Genomic DNA, 19,569 nt, shown 5'->3' on the forward strand with positions numbered 1-19,569 from the left:
TGTCCATGTTAGTTTTGGATGTCACTGTTAATGAGTGTGATTATTCTCCGGCTCACACGTCTCTTCCCATTAGCTGTGGTGTGCAGCTGCTGACACCCTGAACATGTTCTCTTTCTGCTTTGCATCGTGCAGCCTGCTGCATAAATGGCAATGCAAATGTTTCCTTGATAATTTTGTCACACCAAATCTGATCAAATTTATTCTGTCTCATGCACACGCACATAGACTCAGAGACGTTTGCCCCAAGGCATTAAAGCCAAGCTCTGCTTTCCTAGTTGAAGAAGCACAGCAGGAAGCTGTCCAGGCGCTAGCTGGCCTGGTTCACTCCATCCTGTGGGCTGTGCAGTACAAAGGGAAGACATGGTGGCAGTGCTCTTGCAATAAAGCATTGTTTTGTTGTGCCCAGAGGCCCAGCCTCAGCGATAGCCTTGCACAAATTGCCTAGTGCCTGGATTTGATAAACCCTCCCTATAGGTTTATTTACTGAAGGCTCAATTAATCTATTTGCCGTGTGCTTTTAGATGCTCAAATAGTGTCAAGATGACAGGAAGAAGAGCTGTTTCTTAGTTACAGGGCATCAGCAGCCATTTCTAAACCTTGAGCTTCCAAACTCCAGCTCTTGCCTTAGCACACGTGGCAGCTCCTGGATGGCGTCAGTTCCCAGGCTGAGCAAGGCTGGACTTGGTGTGACTTCTCAATGAAGAGATTCCTCAGAGGCTTCTTTGAAGCCCAGAGCTGTTCCAGACCCTGAGAGATGAAAGCATCTGAGCTGGGTTTGGGAAGGAGCTATCAGAATCTGAGCTCAGCTGCCAGTTTCTCCTCCTGACATCAAAGCCCATCTATTCTCATTTGCCACTGCCTCCATATTTCAAAGGGTGCCTAATTCCACTTTCTCTCTCCTCCTGAGACCTGCAGTTTGCTGCTTGCTTTTTTGATGGTTCTATTTTGTATATTCTGCTGGGGAAACAGGTGAAAGCCAGGTGTGCCTGGAGACTGCTGGCAATGTCCAGCTTCATTCAGCCATTGCTCCCCACCTGGAAAGGTCTGAACTGAAATCAGAAGAAACCAAACATCATACAGGAAAGCAGAAAAAAAAAAAAAATCAGTTTGGCTTCCTATGATATGGGGAACTAAATCCATCTCTTTTTTTGATATGCAGAAACAAAAGAAGGGAAAAAAGCATTCCCTGCTTGGAAGTGATTTTGTTTGCTGTTGGGCTGCATCTTTTTTTGATAGAAGATTTAAGATTGGAATTTCTCTGCAGTGTGAGACCGAGCTCCGGGACTCTTTGAAAGCCCAGCAGCTGGAGCTGATATGAACAAGGGTTTAGATGAGGGCTCACCCTATGCTGTTGTGTTCAATCCAGCGTGGCAGCAATAATGCTGGAGATAAGCATTGCCCTCCACTCTGCAGCTCATGCACGAGCAAAACAGAGCATTAACAGCTGCTCGGTGTGTTGCATCTCCATTTCCAAAGCATTTTACGTAAAAAATTAAACATTAGCAGCTGTTTGCGAGTGAATATGTAGCAATTCCTCATTTGGCAGAATAGCCCTGAAGGACTAGTAAAACTTTTATCTATTCCACTTGGTGACATTATTGGGCTGACACAGATCTGAAGAAGGGCAAGGAAAAGAACATTATAATTAGAGGCTTATTGATTGCCTTAAAGAAAAAAATTAAATAAAAAGGTTTTATGTGGTGGAAATGTAGTTGTCTTGTTAGGTATTAGATGGGTCACTGGCACAGCTTGGGTGTCCCAAGACTGTGGAGCTGTGGTGCTGCTTTGAGGCTGCAGGAAAGCATCCCAGGAACAAAACACAGAGTTGCTTCAGTGATCTGATAGCTGCAGCAAGCACCCTGTGCCCTGGAGACACAGAGGATTGTGGAGCTGTGAGGTTCTGGGGCATGGGACAGGAGTGACCCTTCCTCAGCTCAGCACTTTGGCCAGAGCTGTGGATGCTATGTGATGTGGGGCAGGAGCACAGGCAAACTGCATATCCACATTTCAGCCTGCCCTGACCTGAGGGTAGAAAGCTCCTTTATGCCTCTCAGAAAGGTTTCTTAGGTTTTAGCAGATCCTGGGCAAAATTGCTGTCTTGGTGATGTGCTGGTCATGTTTTTGTCCCCCCCCCCCCCCCCCCCCAAATTGTATCCATGGGGCAACTGGAACATTTCCAGCCTTTTTTTAATCTCCTGAGCCCACTTACCCCCCATAGGAAACAATGTGGTGGTTTGCAGAGGTCCCAGACTCTCTGTGGGTGAGGGTCCTGCTGCAGGGCTGAAGGTGGCCTTCAAGGGCCATCAATGTCCATTGCCATGACTCCAAGAAGCTGCACAGCTCGCTGCTGCAATTATCAGGGGGTCCTGGGGCAGCCCTTGAGTTGGATTTGCCAAGTCTCTGTGTCACTTGCTCTATGAATGCATCTTGCTTTTCTTCTCTCTAGCAAACATGTTGATAAATGCCTCTGCCCTCTCCTGTATCTTTGTCTTGTTCTGCTTCCTTCTTGTCTACTCTTGGGAAGTGATCCTGGTGGTCTCACTCTCAGAGTACGGAGAGCTGATCCCCTCCTCTAGGTAAGGACCTGGGTTAAATTAAATACTGCCTTCCCACCTCTGTTAGTGACCTGAAGCCAGGGGGATCTCCTGGATGCTTCACTCAGCTGTTTTCCAAATGATGTGCAGCTCTGCCCTTAGAGGGTGGCTTTCTGTTCTGGAGCTTCAAAGAGGCAGTTTAATGCTTCAGCTCTGTTCTACCTGAATTCCTCCTCATCCCCAGAGTATTTTAAGCACAGGCAAACTGATAATTCTCTGTCAGATCTATGTCTTTATAGTGACAGGCATCCAGCTGATGTAAATCGCATTCCATTGAAGTCAAAATTAGGAGCTTGCCAAGTGTTGCATAAGATCATGTTAGGCCATTTATTTTTATTAATTATTTTCAGTGGCAAATCATACAAAAATTCCCCTGCTGTGTGAGTTGTCCTTCATGATGCTCACATTTTTCTGTTCTGTGCCTTCTTTTATATGAAAAACGCACAAAGTTTTGCTGCTCTTATCACCGTGGAGTTTTTGATATGGTCCATGCATTTCTGCACTAATGGGAATCCTCAGAATGCTGTGGGGTTCTGTGAGCTATCCCAGCATACTTCTATAGGGCTCTGGCTTCTTGACACACCCCAGTTGGGTCTTTGGGATGGCAGAGCTTAGGGCAGTGTGTGCCTGGGTTTGACTGGCTCGGTTGCAAGGAGTGGGAAGGAGAAGCCCAACCTGACCCTGCCAAGCTCCTGCCCTTGTTGGGGGAGCATGGGGTCACATCAGGACAGGCTCTGACAGTGAGGGCATGCGGAGTGAATGGAAAAAATGAGGTTGTGGCAAGATCAAAAGATCGCTGCATCAAAGGGTAATAATTGCTAGAACAGGAGAGATTTGAAATATCTGATGGCTCTTTTATGAGATTACCAGTTATCAGAATGGGGGGGGGGGGGGGGGAGGGGAAATCTGAATTAAAAAAAAAAACTGTGTGCAGAAAATGAAGGAAAGGAAGAGAAACGGCACTGTGGGTCCTGTTCTCAAAAACAGAATGTAGTGTTTGTGTGGAGACAAAGCCAGCTCTGACACTGTAATGCAGCCACCAGAATCCAGGCTGGCAGAAATTTTGTGATTTGTGCATGGCTGATGGCGGGATTGCTCACTTAATGCGTCTGTTTCTATGAGGAGGTGATGCTGGCATCAAACCCAGTGTCATCCTGATCCATCCAAGTGCTCCTGGCCATGTGAGCAGGTGGAGTTCTGCAGCCACTACAGCCAAAAAGAAGACTTAGAATAATATAATAATAGAATCACCAAGGTTGGAAAAGGCCTCCAGGATGATCCAGTCCAACCGTCCACCGATCACCAACATTTCCCATTAAACCATGTCCCTCAGTACAACATCAACGCGTTGCTTGAACACAAACTCATAGGTTTGGTGTTGGTTCCTGGATGACTGTAGCCTACATTCTCTTGGAGGCTCCTTCACTCCCCAGCAATGGCCCATAGGGTTTTTCTGAGCAAGGTGAGTGCTGTTGTGGCTGTTTTGTGCCTCGTTTGGTTGGGCACAAATAGATTTCCCTCTCAGGTTAAGGGGGAGAGCTCACATAGTGAAAATTTCAGTCCTTACTTTGCTGTTGTTTCAGCTGTTCCACTGCAACATCAAGCACGGCACTTGAACTTGTGTAACTGAGGGGATGGAGTGAGCACATAATTGCCAAATTTACAAAAATGGGAGAAATATAAAGGGAGAATGGAGAAATATTAAATGATCTCATTCTCCTGAGCCTTAATGGAAATGAATAGAAGCTGCTAGACAGCTCAGGAAGGCAATTATAGGGAAATAATCTGTGGTGTTTAGCGGAGCAGTGATGTGGGGCATGCTGAACATGATGGATCTGGCTGCTATTTCCAGTTAATAATAAAGCACTTTAAGAAAAGGCGATGATGCACATGTTTGTGCTTTTGTGTTTATGAAGTAGAGGAACCAGCCAATTTATTTATCTATTTATTTATTTTCCTGTCCTGGGAATTGCCTTGTACCCTGTGACTGAAGTGGCTATAGCAGCATGCTGTTCCCCTTAAGGCAAAGCCTCTGCAGGATGCTGTTTGCTTTTGTGAAGATGTTGGCCTTCTTTCCACCGGCCCAGCTGCTGGAAAATTGTGGCTTAGGGAGCTGTTATGCTCTTTGAGAGCTGGTGAGTGCCCTGCTTGATAGCCATTGTTGGCTGAAATCTCTGATATAGGTCAGAAGTAGTTAACAATAAAAAGTGTCTGTGCCTGGAAAAAGAAAAGAAGTACTTATTAATAAAAATCAAGCAGGGAAAGGCTTTTCCTTTTCTTAAACCTTAGGTCTTCCTTTCTGTTGCAAGGCTGTAAAGACGGCTGGATAATCTGTGACAAAAGAGCCTCTTAAAATTGACCTGAACTGTTACAGAGGTTTGAATAGTTCGTTTGGGTTTTCCTGCACTTGTCTCGCTTGGAAGCAAAGCACCCATGGCCATAAGCAGCGCTGCCTGGTGCAGGAGGTGAAGGTGTGGATGGAAAGGAGGTGTCCATGTCCTGCAGAGAACCCTGCCTCGCTGTTCCTGTGCAGCTATGGGTGAGCCATGGGGCTGGTTCTCAGCACCAGGGTTGCTTTGCCTCTCTCTGGCAATAACAGCAACCCTCAAACTGACTTCAGGTGACCATGAGGTACAAATGAGCCTTGAGGGAAATGTAATTGGACCTAATGAGGCTGTATGTGCTGTTCCTGTTGATACAAACAAGTTTCTCTCTTCCTACTTTCTACTGTAGATCCTAAATCCAATCCCACCATGCACTGACAACCTTCCAAGTGCAGCCACTGAGCATCACTGAATTATTACATGTTTTGTCTGTGGGATCTGTCAAGCTGATTCAGACTCCCAAATCCTCAGTCTGATTTCTAGACCAAATACCCTAGGATAAGCCCAGAGAAAAGTACTAAGGACAAACACATTCAAATATTTATCTGGAATGAAACGAATGAAATTCCTAACTCTTGAGATTTACTTGTTGCTAATGATTTGCTAGTAAGTCAGTCTGATGCAGGCTGACAAAAATAACATTTGCCAACATGAGGGACCTATGTTTGCATCTTGTGCTGATTACTTTATGAAGTATCTTCTATACCAGTAGGCATCTAGAAATCAGGTGAGTAGGGAGAGAACCAAAATATGATGCTTGGGAGCATTTCCACAAAATGCTTTGTGGAAGAGTAACAGAATCCATTAACTTATAGTTCAAAGATTTATTTGTGAGTAATGTTTCATAAACTCTCCATCTCACTCTAGAGCTGGGATGTGCTTCGTTATTTCTGAGAAAAGAAAAAAGGAGATGGATTTCTTCCTATTTTTCTATACAGGTGTATATAAAACTGGTTCAGTGCTGGTTAAATATTGCAGCCATAGATTTATGCCCTCTAGTTATCTACACACTGTATTGAAAGCTTTTTCTGTCTATCTGTATGTCCCAATTCCAACTTTGCAGGTCAGCAAAAAAAGTCTGTTGATTCAACACGTAGTCAGCTGCTCTCATTTTCACACCAAAGGTACCAAACTTATGTGAAAGATCTTAAGTGTTAAGACCCATGCCTACTGGAAATGGCACCTTTTGCTTGTGGGAACTTCTCTGCTCCACAGACTGGTCCAATTTGTATTTATAAAAAGATACATTAATTGCTCTAAGCTGGACTCCAATAGACTTTGATTTCCTCAAGTCTGTTCAAGGATCCTTACAAAGGGAGAAAAAATGGCATAAATTCCAGAAATTATGACAGTTCTAAGGAGTAAAACTGAAAATCTAAGCTGAAAACTAGGGGTGAGACTTATGTGCAAAACAGGCTTCAGCTCAGAGTGCATCTTTGGTGAGGAGGAAGAAACTAGAAGGGAATTTTCAGTCTGTCAGCAGTTTTCTTTTTTGACATTTCAGAGCATTACTTTGCAATCTCTTTGTGTTAAAACATCAACTTTTGAAAATTAACCTTCACTGTAAATATTGTTAAAGCAAAATGATCCAAGAATGAAATGAAAATACATTAAAAAAGAAAGTGTCTGGCAAGAAAGTTCTTTTAAAATTTTATTTCATCAAATACAACCCACTGTAAAATCCATGCACGTTTTATGTACTCCTTTTTTAAAACAACAACTGTCTTTACAGTAAACTGCGAAGTATGTTGTGCACCCAGCACAAATTCAAATTGAAAAGACAAGGTGACATTTAGTTGATTCTTTAATGCCTCTGTTTTTCTTCTGGTTTGCAAGTTAAGATAATTCATCATTCAGTTGGATATGCCTCTGCAAAAATGTATTTCATTCTCAAAGGGTGGGGAAAAGGCTAAAATAGCTGAGTCCTAAACCAGTGATGGAGGAGGATACCCAAAGAAGGTGCACATGGTCCAGAGTGGGAGAAGAGACCCTGCTTGTGTGTGTGGGTGTAAACAGGGAAGAGTCTATATAGCAATCATGGAATGACAGAATAGTAGGGGTTGGCAGGGAATCTCTGCAGACTGTCAAGTCCAACCCAGCTGCTAAAGCAGGTTCTCTACAGTAGAAAACACAGGAAAACATCCTGGCAGGTTCTGAATATCTCCAGAGGAGGAGCCTCTACAGCCTCTCTAGGCAGCCTGTTCCAGTGCTCCATCATGCCAAAGTAAAGAAGCTTTTCTTGACATTCCCATGGAACTTCTAGTATTCCAGTATGTGTCCATACTGAAGTGGTGTCCTTGTCCTGTCACTGCACCCCAGTGAAAAGAGCTTGACTCCATTCACCTGATTCCCATCTTTTAGATGTTTATAGATGTTGATAAGATCACCTCTCAGACTTCTCTTTGCCATAATGAGCAGTCCGAGATCTCTCAGCCTTTCCTCATATGAAAGATGCTCCAGGCCCTTAATCATCTTTGTCACCCTCTGCTGGATTCCTTCTAGGAGACTCCTGCCTTTTTTGAACTGGGGAAGCGAGAACTAGACACTACTCCAGATGTGGCCTCATCAGGGCAAAGTAGAGAGGGAGGATCACCTCTCTTGACCTGCTGGCCACGCTCTTTTTAATGTAGCCTGGGATACCACTGGCCTTCTTGGCCACAAGGGCACCCTGCTGGCTCGTGGCCAACCCGTTGGCCACCAATAAAATAACAGGGAGCAGAAAGCTCAGGAAGAAAGACAAAAAGAAAAAGCTGAGAGCGCAGGTAGGCATCTCCAGAATAAACTGCCTCAACTCTGTGCTCAGAGCAGTCAGAGAAATCAGTCACCTACAAAAGTATTTCTTTCCAATGGCCTCAGGGCACCACCAGCAGGGGAAGGGAAACTGCCAGGGGGAATGACACCTGAGGAGGGGAAGCTTGTATGTATGCAGGGCAGGATGCTGCCTGAAAACAATTCCATCGACTCGGATTCCCATCTCAATTCCGTTAGATTTCCAGTCACGCCCTGGATCCGCAGACTGCCATCAACACCTGCTCTCCTGCAGTGCCTGGTGCTCCAGAAACCCCAGGCTGCCCGTTGCGAGTCCAGGGATGCGCAGCTTTCCCAGAGCCAGGCATTTTACATTGTTTGTAGTCTGCATTTTGGTGTCATTACTCAGTGGTACAAGAGTGCGTGCATGCGTGTTGGGGGGGGAATAATTGTGCCATTAATGATTGCTATTTTGATTACAGGATGCAATTGTCACTGCGGTTGGAAGCCAATCAACGCGTTGTGAGTGGGAACCTGCTGGTACTTTCCAATGGTCCTTGATTAAAAAGGAAGCTCTTGGCTATCTTCAAGCAGCAGGAGAGGAAACAGCGCGGCGAAGGTGAGGCAAGTGCCAGACTCTCTCCTCCGATGGATCACAGCTCATTTTCACCCCCGTTTAGTCACACAATCTGCTTTTTTTTTTCTCTGCTTGGAGGCCTCCTTTACCCTTTGCTTCCTACTGGTCAATGTCTAGAATAGCTTACGCTCTTCAGTGATGAATTCTGAGTGATCAGCCGTGTGCTCTGCTATATTTTCCTGCAAATTAAATACCTGTGTGCCTTCACAAGGCACCTGCAGGTTATGCAGGCTGTTGCTGGCCTTTCCACACCCTCCATCTCTTTGCAGTTGCAGAAGTGTGCAACTGGAACCCAGAGCAAAGCAAGTGACAGTGTACAGGCACCTTGTTCAGTGTAGCAATAGGGCATTTTAATTAAAGTGACAGCTGAAGATGAAAATATATAGTTTTTCTCCCCAGATTTCAGATGTACGGATTTTCAAGTAGTGGAATTCCTTCTAGGAAATTTCCCAGTGTCACATATGTCTTTTATTATTATTTTTTTCTCTCAAGAATGGAAGTCAGGCCGTGCTTTAGTAACAGTGCAGACGTATACTGCTGTGTTTAATAACTTTGGTCTGTCTCAAGGTATAGGAAACTCAGGAATGAAAAAGAAAATCTTGAGTTCTTCCTGGGGTTTCACAAGCAGGAAACATTTTCTGATCGATGCTGTTGGGATGTTTGGGATGTTTCCCTTTGCAATCCAAAGTGAACACCAGATAGGCTTATGGGGATGCAGGGTAAAGCTTAAAGCTTTACTTAAAGCTCTTCCCTTTAAGTGGATATATAGAGTAGTGTTATCAGTATTGTAGAAATCACTGTTATTTCTAATGTACGTTTGTAGATCAACACTGATATCTTGCTCCTAACAATTCCTAGCAGAGAGGTTGGCTCTCACCCCAGCCCACAGTGAGGATTTCAATTATCTGGTGGGAAACACATGGCCTCTGGTACCTGGAGTGCTCTTGTCTGACTTGAGAGTTATCTGATCTTCTGTTTTGCTACAGTTAAATGAAAGTGGAGATGTATTTGGAATTTAAAGGTGTATGTTCCTACATAACCTGTGTTAGCCATTAATACGGAATTGAATCTGCTGCATAAAAAGGGCCCTGTCAGCCCATAGCCTTGTGCTGCCTTGTGCTTGTTACATGATATTCAGCCCCACAAAAAAACAACATCAGAATGTAAACAAGCTTCCACAGTCACTCAGGCACACTGCAAGCATCTGTGTCCTATGCTTTTAGAATCAGTCCCACACCAGTAAAGGGGTCTAAAAACCTTATTATGCTCTTTTCCCCTTATAAACCCTGCTAATGCATCCTTCTTTTTAGCTCGTTAAATGTGGGATAAGGCTGAAAGGTAAACACTCAGATGCAATTGTCATAGCAGAAATAATTAAAAACAAAAACAAAAAAAAAAACTTGAAAGATCTCTTAATATCAGAAATAATTACACGTCTCCAGTACCAGGTCTCAGGCTGTTTTCTATACCCTTTCATTACCCAAGCAGTGTGACAAAGCAACCCACACACTCCTAAATAACTCCAGAAGAAAGAAAAGCCTCTTATGGGATGAAGTGGATAGCTAGGATGCATAATGATGGTATCTTTGTTCATTAAGTGACAGCCATCAGGGTGGTGGGTTTCAGCAGATAGCAGACAATTTGAAACTTTGAAGACCTGGCCTGAGTTTGATCAGTTTGGCTGTACCGAGGGGGTGGCAGGAAGGAAGGAATGACGTGGCTGTGTACAGATTCAGTGCAAGGACTAACCCAGCCTCAGAGAATGTCAAGTGCTTCTTGTCTTTGGTATCCGAGCAGCTGATTCTGATCTGCAATTAATGGCTGAGAAAGAGAGCACGTCACTGCTTCACTGGTAGTTATCTTCTGTGGATGATCTATTCTGGGAATTGAAGCCCAAACCCAAGTGCTGCAGAACAGAACGTCTTTGGCTTCAGAACCCTTTGAATAGGGGAGGGTGTTTTCTAGATGCCTCTCAAAGCCCAGCACCATTCCCTAAACTCCTAATGCTCTTACAGGATCAGGAAAGGGTAGAGCTAGTACTGAAACAGATAGGGCACATGTCAGGCTCATGGCTACACTGCCTGGACTCTCTCCTTCATCTTCTTTTCTTTATTCCCCTGCTTCTCTATGGGCAACCTTCCCCAGTCTGGTGTGGTTCGACCTTACCACAGTGTCATCCTTTCAGTTAAGAGCAACTATAGCTCACACCAACAGCTCTACTAAAATGAAGATAGATATATAGATAGTCAGATAGGCAATCTTATTAAAGTAGTGCTCTTAACCATTCTTTGCAGCCAAACTTAGGTTAACAGGGTAGGAATCTACAAGAAAACAGGTAATTTTAAATTGATTTTTTCCCCGTTTTCTGGATTTCAGTACTTTCTAAACTTGATGCGTAGTGACAATGATACGCAATAGCAGCTTATCTCAATGAATCTTCTTCCAATATGTTCTTGGTTTCAGCCCCCAAAGTATCCTGTGACAATGAGGTGCCTTGCTTATTTAATTTTTGCTAAACTTCTTTGTTTGTTTTGATCCTGTTGCTAACACGTTTCACTAAGTACTTCCCTGCTGTCATGTTTTAAGAAACTGTAAATAATCACTCCTTGTTCACCTCCACATAATTGATGATTTTACAGGTTTATCTCACCTTTTACTCTTCTTCATCCGCCCCAGCTGGATAATCCTTGTCTAATTCACCTAGAATACCAAATTTCAGAACATATGAAGTCATAATTCCCTGCCAAAAGTATTTCTCCTACCATTTTTATCACGCAGTGTCATGGGAGCCTTTTACACTTTTTTTTAAGTGAACTTCAGTTTTAGTTATTGTAAATCTTTTTCTGTCATCAGCAGTTTGCCTTATTGTTCTCCCCCATTCTGATGTTACGTATCACCGCTGAATAAAACAAACCCCAGCAGACATCATTTTAAGACCTCACTGGTGACCAGTGAAAGCCATCCTTACCCTTTGTTTTTTATTGTATTGTCAGCCATTAATCTACAAACAGAGCAATTCTATGCCAGGGTGGTCTCGCTGCTTTAAGACTCCTGGTGAGCAATGAAATCTTTTTTTGAAATCCAGCCACACTACATTGACAAATCCTTTCTAGGTCATAAACATTCTCAATGAACTCCAGTAGATTTCTGATCACAACTAGACTCAACAAAAGCTATGTTGACTCATTCCATTTATTCAGATACCTGCCTATTTTTTTCTATATTATCTTTCCATAAATTTTCCAGTACGGACAATTACTTCCCTACTAAAAGAGAGAATGAAAAAGCATAGCCACCATCCTTTAAATTTAAGATGAGTGATGTTCTCAGGAAAGCACATCTCAAATAAATACGCCCTGTTTTTCTGTTTGCCATTCCTGTCTTTCAAGGACCAGGAAGTAGAAGGAGCAGCCAGGACTTTGGTACAAGCAGAAATACAGGCAGCAGTACAGTTACTTATGCTGGCATCATGGAGGTAGAGGTAGGGGAAAAGATATTTTGAAAAGTAGGATGAAATTTCACGGCCAAATGACTTGGATCTTTGTGGGCTGAAATCCTTTCGAAGATTCTCTGTATGGTGTTTTGGTGGAGGAGATAGTAGTAAAAAGACAGTGAAGTCAAATTTCCTCTGATGTGAAAATGCTTTTCTAACTTTTAATTTTTCACTAACATTTAACTTTTCTGTTGGAGGATATTTATTTCCTGGGTTTAGTTTGCCACCTGCAGACAAAGTGTAAACGAGAGAGCTTTAGCACATAGCCATATGTGATGGATATTTATAGGTGACACATGTTTTGCAAGGAGAATGGTTATTGAACTTGAGTTTTATTTTTAACATTTTACCCAGAAATCCAACCTAACAATGAACGCTGAGAGCCTGAGCTCCTGTAACTGTGGCTGAGTAAACCTGTGATGTTTTAACAGGACAGGAGGAAGCATACCTCTGTTGCAAAATGTAGATCTGACTGATGTCCGTGGCTGCAGCAGTAAATATTCTCGGGTAGAGCATGTCAGATTGTTTACTTCAGTTATGTAAGAGAATGCACACAAACAACAACTCTCTGACAGCCCACAGACTTGCACCCAAAAGCAGTATCTGCGACAACACCGGTGTTGCAGAAGTAATAATAAATCACAAGCTCAGACGGATCATCTGGAGCAGGTTCCTTTTAAGCTACAGCCTGTCCTGCTGCTATTAAAGTCAGTGACCATTCCATGCTCTGTCTTCTTGTCACTGATGCAGAAAATGGACTTTCTCAGCCTTCAGAGGCAACCTGAACCAATCCACGCTACTAGGCACGTTTTCAGAACTGTGTTTTACTCAGCCTGGATGGCTGATACACTGCCTTGAAAATGAGGGCTGTGCAATGCTGGCAGCGAGTGCTGCTGCAGCACCTCCTGCAACAGATTCCTCTAGCAAAGAAAGTTCATTTGGGAAGGACAAAGAATACCAAATCAAGCAACCTGCAGCACCCAGGTGCTCCATTTGTGGGGAAGTAGATATCTATTTTTTAACTTGGATATTAATGGCCTATTACAATTAAACTCATGTAAGTGGTTATGCTTGGAGCACAACCACAGAATTACTGCATGACTGAAGATACCTAGAATTTCTCATTGAACAGAGGCAGTGTTTCTCCCTGTCACATATGAACATGCTTTGCCTGCATAAAGAGGGATGTTGGGCACAATATGGGAAAGCTTGTAAAAGAATGGAGAGGGGAAAAAAAAAAAAAAAGGAAAGACACAGACTTGTTTATAGGTGGTGTCAGGAAAAGAAATAACCTCCACAACAGTGCCTGGGCCTCCAGGGCTGTGGGGGTGGCACTTTCCACCTGCATGAAATTTACTGGAAACATAAAATCCAACAAGGAGAAATGTATCATTTGTGCTGATAGTGAACTACAGAAATTCTGCCTTGGAGAAATTACCTCCCATCACTCGTTTCCTCCTCGTGCAGGATCACTTCTACTCTTTCCCATCCAGAAAGGCCAGTTAATCAGGGTCTGTACCTGCATGGCCATGTTCTCCTCTTGGATTACCATAGATGGACAATCTCAGGTAAGGTCTGGCCAGGATGCCAGGTTCATTTCATCTCCTGTGCAGAAGGACATGATTTTGAGATAGACTCAAAGGGGGCTGTTAAAATATCCACAATAGTAATAGTTAGTCATTAAGAGTCCTTCTGAATGTCTTCATGGCTCCTCTTTAGACTTACTTTGTATTACACTAAGGGTTTGTTAAATTATATTCCTGGGTGGTAGCTTTTTGTATTTTCCCAGGAAGCCGCTGCTTTGATCATTTTCTGAGATAAGCCACTAGGTTAAATGGTCACTGGCTTTTCTTCGTGCTGGCAATTTTAATGTTAGTCAGAAAGATGTGATTTACCAATGGGAGACAGAGCGATGGTAACACTGCCCCACAGCTGTCCTGTCCCAGCCTGACTTCCAGCATTACTGAAAGGAACCTGAGAACAAACGAGCTGTGCTGCTCTGCCCTGTGCCTCCCAGCAAAGGCTGCAATCCAGCTCTGTTTTCCATTCTTTTTTCTGTCTTTGAAGACAAAAGGAAAGTAAGGGTGAAAGAGGAAAGCAGACAGCCACCAGAAAAGAAATCTTACATTAATGCAGAAAAGAGAAAAAATCTCTGTTCTGGAGAGATGCATATGTGGCTGTATAAATTCCTTCTTGCCCTACATTTGAAGGCTCAGTCAGTGCTATGGGCAGCAGGAAAACTCCCTCTCCCATGTCCTCTCACTTCAATTTCCATTCTGCTTCCTGGCTTTTATTTGTCATTGGCCATTCATAAATTGCCCCACTGTCTTATTCCTGAGGCTCCACAGTGAGAACTTTCCTGACTCATGCAGTAAGAAGGGCGTTGGTCTTTTTTCTGGGGTGACAAACAAGAAGATGTAAACAGATGCTCTCAAGTTCCACCAGTAGAGGTTTAAATTGGATACGAGGAAGAATTTCTTCACATAGAGGGTCGTCAGGCTTTGAAAGGAGCTGCACAGAGTAGTGGTGAAGTCCCCATCCAAGGAGGTACTAAAGAGATGTATGGATGTGGCACTAAGGAACATGACTCAGTGATGTGACTCAGATGCTCAGTAATTGGTGCTTTGTCTTGAAAGTATTTTCCAACCCAGATGCTTCTGTCATTTGAGTGCACTCTTGAACCAGCTCTTGAACAAAGATGGTCTTTCAGCAGCAAGTCTTTTTTGTCTTTGTTTCAAGATTTGCATTTTGGGGAGCAGCTTGGACCTGCAACTGCTGCTGTTGAAAGTATGCAGCAGGAAGAGAGGGCTTGTCCTTCTTGAGGCTACACCACAGAGGCAGCCTTGGGCAGCCTCAGCACAAATGATGCTCAGCTGTCAGCACAGAATGTGGTGGAGAGAGTAAACAGGTGATTCTTCATGCACAGCAAGAACCAAATAAATATTTTTGTGACTGCGAGGCTGCTCTGATTGGGCTGAGGACTTTTTGGGCCCTCGTGTTATCTTGAAAGGGTATGTATGCATAGAAGCATAGAATCATAGAAGCTTTAAGGTTGGAAAAGATGTGTAAGATCATCTAGTCCAACCCATCCCCACCATGCCCACTAACCATGGTCCTCCATGGTTCTTGAATAACTCCATGGACGGTAGCTGCACTGCCTCCCTGAGCAGCCTGTGCCAATGCCTCCCCATCACTCTTTCAGAGAAGAAATTTTTTCAACTTAGATATCAATTTAAGTAAAATTTTATGATCTTTCTGTGCATTTTCACAACTTGTTGTGGGGAGAAATAAGAATATGGTTAGAAATGTTTTTTAATTGAAAAATGGGATGTTTCTGATTGCTGTTATCTCCTGCCATCCCTCCCATTAGCCAAAGACTCAAACAGAAATTGACTGTCAGGGCAATAGATTGTTTTTCTTCCCTTCAGCACAACTATTTTCTATTTAATTCTCTCTCCAGTATTTGTAATTTATTTTGGACATTTCTTCATCTTCCATTCCTATCCTGAAAATGCTAAAAGTTTTAACAGTAGCCCTGGAGGAGGAGAGCTTTGTGATGCAGATGAGATTCTGGTATCTGAGCTGCACTGAGTTCCTGGTGATGCAGGTTTCCCTGGGGGAGCTGCGTGCAACTGTACAGCCTGCAGAGGTTCCTGGGCTGGTGACTTGTGGGGACAGTGTGGGGACACGTGCATCTTATGCAACATGTTGCTCACGAGCATGGCTGCTCAGTGCGTCGTTACGTCCCTGCACCTCCATTTAACCTCTGTATAAACAAACCAAAAATCTCTTTTCTGTCCTTTTCTGTGTTTGTCCTCCACCTCCGATCTGCAGTTCTGCGGTGAACAGACACTGTCATACTGGGACAGATCTGCATCTGTGCATGTGAGTGTGTGTGTTTAACAGATTAAGTTAAAAACAATCTTTATCGCTTCATTTAACTAAAGCATTTTTCCAGACAAGTTCCTCTGCTCGAATGTTCCTTCTAATTATCATTTTCCCTTTACAATATGTTGTGTCATGCTGCTTAGGAGAAAGCTCATAGTGAGAGCGAGTGCTGGGGCTGCACAGGAAATATGTCCTGGCTATTAGGAAGTTCAGTGAAGCACTGACTTTTATATCACCGCGTAGGGATGGGTGAAACAGTCCAGAAAAAAATGCCCCCAGCTGAGCAGCAATGCGGGGCTTAAAAATCTCACTTTCCCTATGCTTTTTTAAGGTTTCTCCATCGGTTGCAGGATGATTTTTTTTCCCTTTAAGTGTTTTTATCCAAACTGACTGGCGGCAGAAGTGGAGGCTGCGTTTGCTTGGAGCTGCAGCCCCCGCCAGGCTGAGTGCTCTGAGCACATTGATCTGCCCCAGGCTGTGCCTTGCTTGGAGGGAATGAACTGGAGTCGCATTCATTTGTTTTTATCCCAATTCCATGAGTTGTTTGCAGCTGTTAATTTAACAGTTTAGTGCTTCCATCTTCCATGGGCAGGAGCGATTGCTTCGGTGCCTCAGACATTGAAACTTCATTTCCAATAACAGGATTTGGAGGACTGGGAGAAGGCAGCAAAATGCTTCTGCTCCGGCGATCAGGGACGACGTGGTGGCCACAGATGTCAGTTGAGAGTTGTTTTATAAAATGAATCTCTGTAAGCTGCTGCTCTACGGGGATGGAACAAGAACAGAAGAGCTGTGAATTCAAGGCCATCTTGGGATGATTTTTCTAGGACATGGAGTCTCTGCAGTGCCAAGGGACCTCGATTAGCCCGAACAGCTAAAGCATTCCATCTAACGAGTCTCTGCTCTAATGCAGGCATAAGAATTCAGGACATTTATCTGTAGGAATTCATCAAGCTGAACCTGGAACTATTGCCTCAGCAGTAGCTACACAAAACTGAGAAAAGAAGGAAGCTGCTATACGCCATCTACTTATGGAAGAAAACATCCTTTGATTCTACATCTTCTGAAGGAGTGATAAACTTTAAAATCATGAAGCTACATTCAGAAGTTCTTACGCCAAGACTGCATGTGTGCTAGTACCACTGAAATTAGTAGGAGTCATTTCAGTGTTTCAAAATCAGCTTTTATTCAAAATCAGGATTTTTTTCCCCTCTTCCTTTAAGGAAAAAAAAAAAAATTTTTGTTTTCCAACCCATGTGTTAACTTGTCAGATCAGTTGTCAGGCTGCGGTAGAAGCTGAAAGCTTAATCATTGTGCTTTTTATTTTTATTTAGAATTGTATTTACTTATTCTTTGTTTCGCCGACTCTGTTATCTTAGAAAGAGGAATTCATCTTCCAGCAGGGTTAGTAACTTCTCTTCTAAAGTCAAATTTGCCATTGCAAACACCTACACTTACCATGGGAAATTCTCCCTTACTGCACATCTGCTGTGCTGCTCTGTCACCCTCTGGCTCTGTTTTGAATTCTAGTACCACTAAAAAAAAAAAAAGATTTTATCTAAGATTTCAATGTTAGTCATGACATTGTGTTTTGCTTCAATACTAAGCCGTTCTATGGCACTTAAACAATATTTCATGCAGTGAATCGTTGTCAGCATCAGCAATCAAAGAACAGGAGTTGTTGGAAAGATTGCCATTTGTGTTGGATACCATTCGAGGTCGTCCACACAGCACTAGAAATCTTGCTATCCTTTCTAGGGCGCTTCGTAGGGCATTTGTACCACACAACTTCAGGTATCTCATTTATTCAATTAATGTAGGAACCTGATCTCTAGTTCCCTCTATAATCAATGGGTAATAGGGAGAGCTCCTCTATGGTGTGACTTGGAGCAGCTAAATGAGGTTCCTGTTTGAAATGCTGCTTCATAGCAGGCTGAGTTTCTCTTTTAATTACAGAGAAAGTCAAATTAGACTAGTTAGTCATCTAAAAATGGGCCGTGTGAATTCCTGCTTTCATATACTTACCTCTAGCATCTAAATGAGAAGACTCCAGTCAAGTCCTCCTTCCATAATATATGCCACCTTCCTCTGCAGCTCGCTACGCCAGGCACAAGCATGAGAGGATCCAAGACTTTTAGCAGAAGTAACTTTGTCGTTCCCACTCAATGCCCACACTTAACACAGAGCTGGAAGTCCTGAATTTTCACCAGTTCAACCAGCCCAGTTCTTGTCCTGCACTACACTGGAAAGTGCCAGTGCAACCCACCTCTGTGTTCTGCTGGAGCTCAACAAGCACCCCACGAACCACAGCTCCTGGCTTTATCCAAGGTTTCTGTGCTTGTGTGCGTATGATGATTTCAAAGCTATTCATGAAGAAGCTTGGATGCCCTTCTCAGAATCACTGGAATATATAGTTTTGTCCTCTTGGACATCGCTGCCAGGGTTGTTTAGGATCTCAGTGGTAAGAATGTTGTTTTTTTTCCTCTGATGTACTTGGTGTATCTCTGTGCTTTCAGTATTGGTGTTATTTATTGGCAATGATTTCCACTTCTATAATTCTCCTTTGAATGGTCATTTGCTTTGCTGGCCAACATTTAAGACGTGAGATCAGTGATTTTTCTCGTGGCCCATAAAATACGAAGAACCTGCACTAATGCCATTTTTTACTTTATTTCTTCCTGATGGAAATCCATATCTGGAAAAGGTGGGCAGACTCAGAATTCATTGGCAGGCGCTGGGGAACTTACGTGGTATGAAATCAAGCTGTAAAATATTTTTATTAGTAGGTGTGCACATTTTCAAAGAATCCTTGTGATCAGCAGAGTCTTCCAGGTTAGGTAAATAATCCCAAAATGTACAAATAAAGTAATTTTATGGATATTTTAGGTTGCCTGGTTAGACAGCTACAGTTATTATATGAGCTGTTACACCCAATGGGAATTTTTCTATGACTATATTGATTTAGCTTATCTTGCTGCACTGGAGTATTTATAATGTTTTGCAGATACTCAGATGCAGTGGAATTCAAGCATGAAACTAAACAGCTTCTCAGATATTATCTATTCAGCCATCTGCTTGACAGACAATGGATAACCTTCCAGATTCATGGAGCTGCATCTGCCTTTTAATCCTGGTAAGCAGTAAGTAGTAAGTGTGGGCTTTCTGAAGTGGGGAACCTCGAGGTCAAAGGAACATCCACACTCATGGTAAAAAGTGCAGTTTACAAAATATTCCTAGAAAGGGAATTCAAATCACAGCCTTTTGCATTGTAAACCAGACTTTAAGGCATGCATGTCCAACCCATGGCCCAGCACAGCTCACAGTGCATCCTGCCCTTTGGCAGCAGCTCTGCCCAGCCCTGCGTATGCTCCCATTGCTCACTGAGACCAAACATAGGTGTGTGATCAGCTGTCTGGGCTGAAACCAGGACAGGGGGAGTGCACAGGGCAATGCTAACTCAAATTATGGCAAATCATTGTATGCATTTGGATATGTTGCCTAAACACAGCCCTGTGGACATGACAAATACGCAGCCTTACTTTCTGTTTCAATACAGGAATTTGAGAGTAGTTTTCAAGATTGGGAAAAAAAAGTTGATTTATGTTTGTGATTCCATTTTCAGTCAGCATGAATACATTACCTGCAAATTTTCAAATGGAATATATAGAATTGCAGATATTCAACTACAACATTTGATCATGTTCCTTTACCAGACCTTAATAAGCCCTCTGTTAGCAGAGAAAGATATCCCTCGCTTCACAATCATGCCTTATTCGTGTCATCACTTTTTGTCAGTATGTACATTTGTGTACAACTGTTCTCAAA

The 19,569-nt window shown here is 43.1% G+C and overlaps 1 long non-coding RNA gene across 2 annotated transcripts in view; it reads left to right on the forward strand.

Annotated features, from left to right (window-relative positions):
- Positions 1 to 18,482, forward strand: part of LOC116235170 (uncharacterized) — a 58,396-nt gene extending 39,914 nt beyond the window's left edge. For both annotated transcript variants that reach the window (XR_016471918.1, XR_004168298.2), the window contains 2 exons: positions 8,209 to 8,345; positions 16,387 to 18,482. This is a non-coding gene — a long non-coding RNA (uncharacterized LOC116235170). The remainder of the gene's footprint in view (positions 1 to 8,208; positions 8,346 to 16,386) is intronic.
- Positions 18,483 to 19,569: the final 1,087 nt, after the last annotated feature.

Source organism: Phasianus colchicus, chromosome 17, assembly GCF_987193195.1.
Source record: "Phasianus colchicus chromosome 17, bPhaCol1.hap1.1, whole genome shotgun sequence".
Lineage (NCBI taxonomy): Eukaryota > Metazoa > Chordata > Aves > Galliformes > Phasianidae > Phasianus > Phasianus colchicus.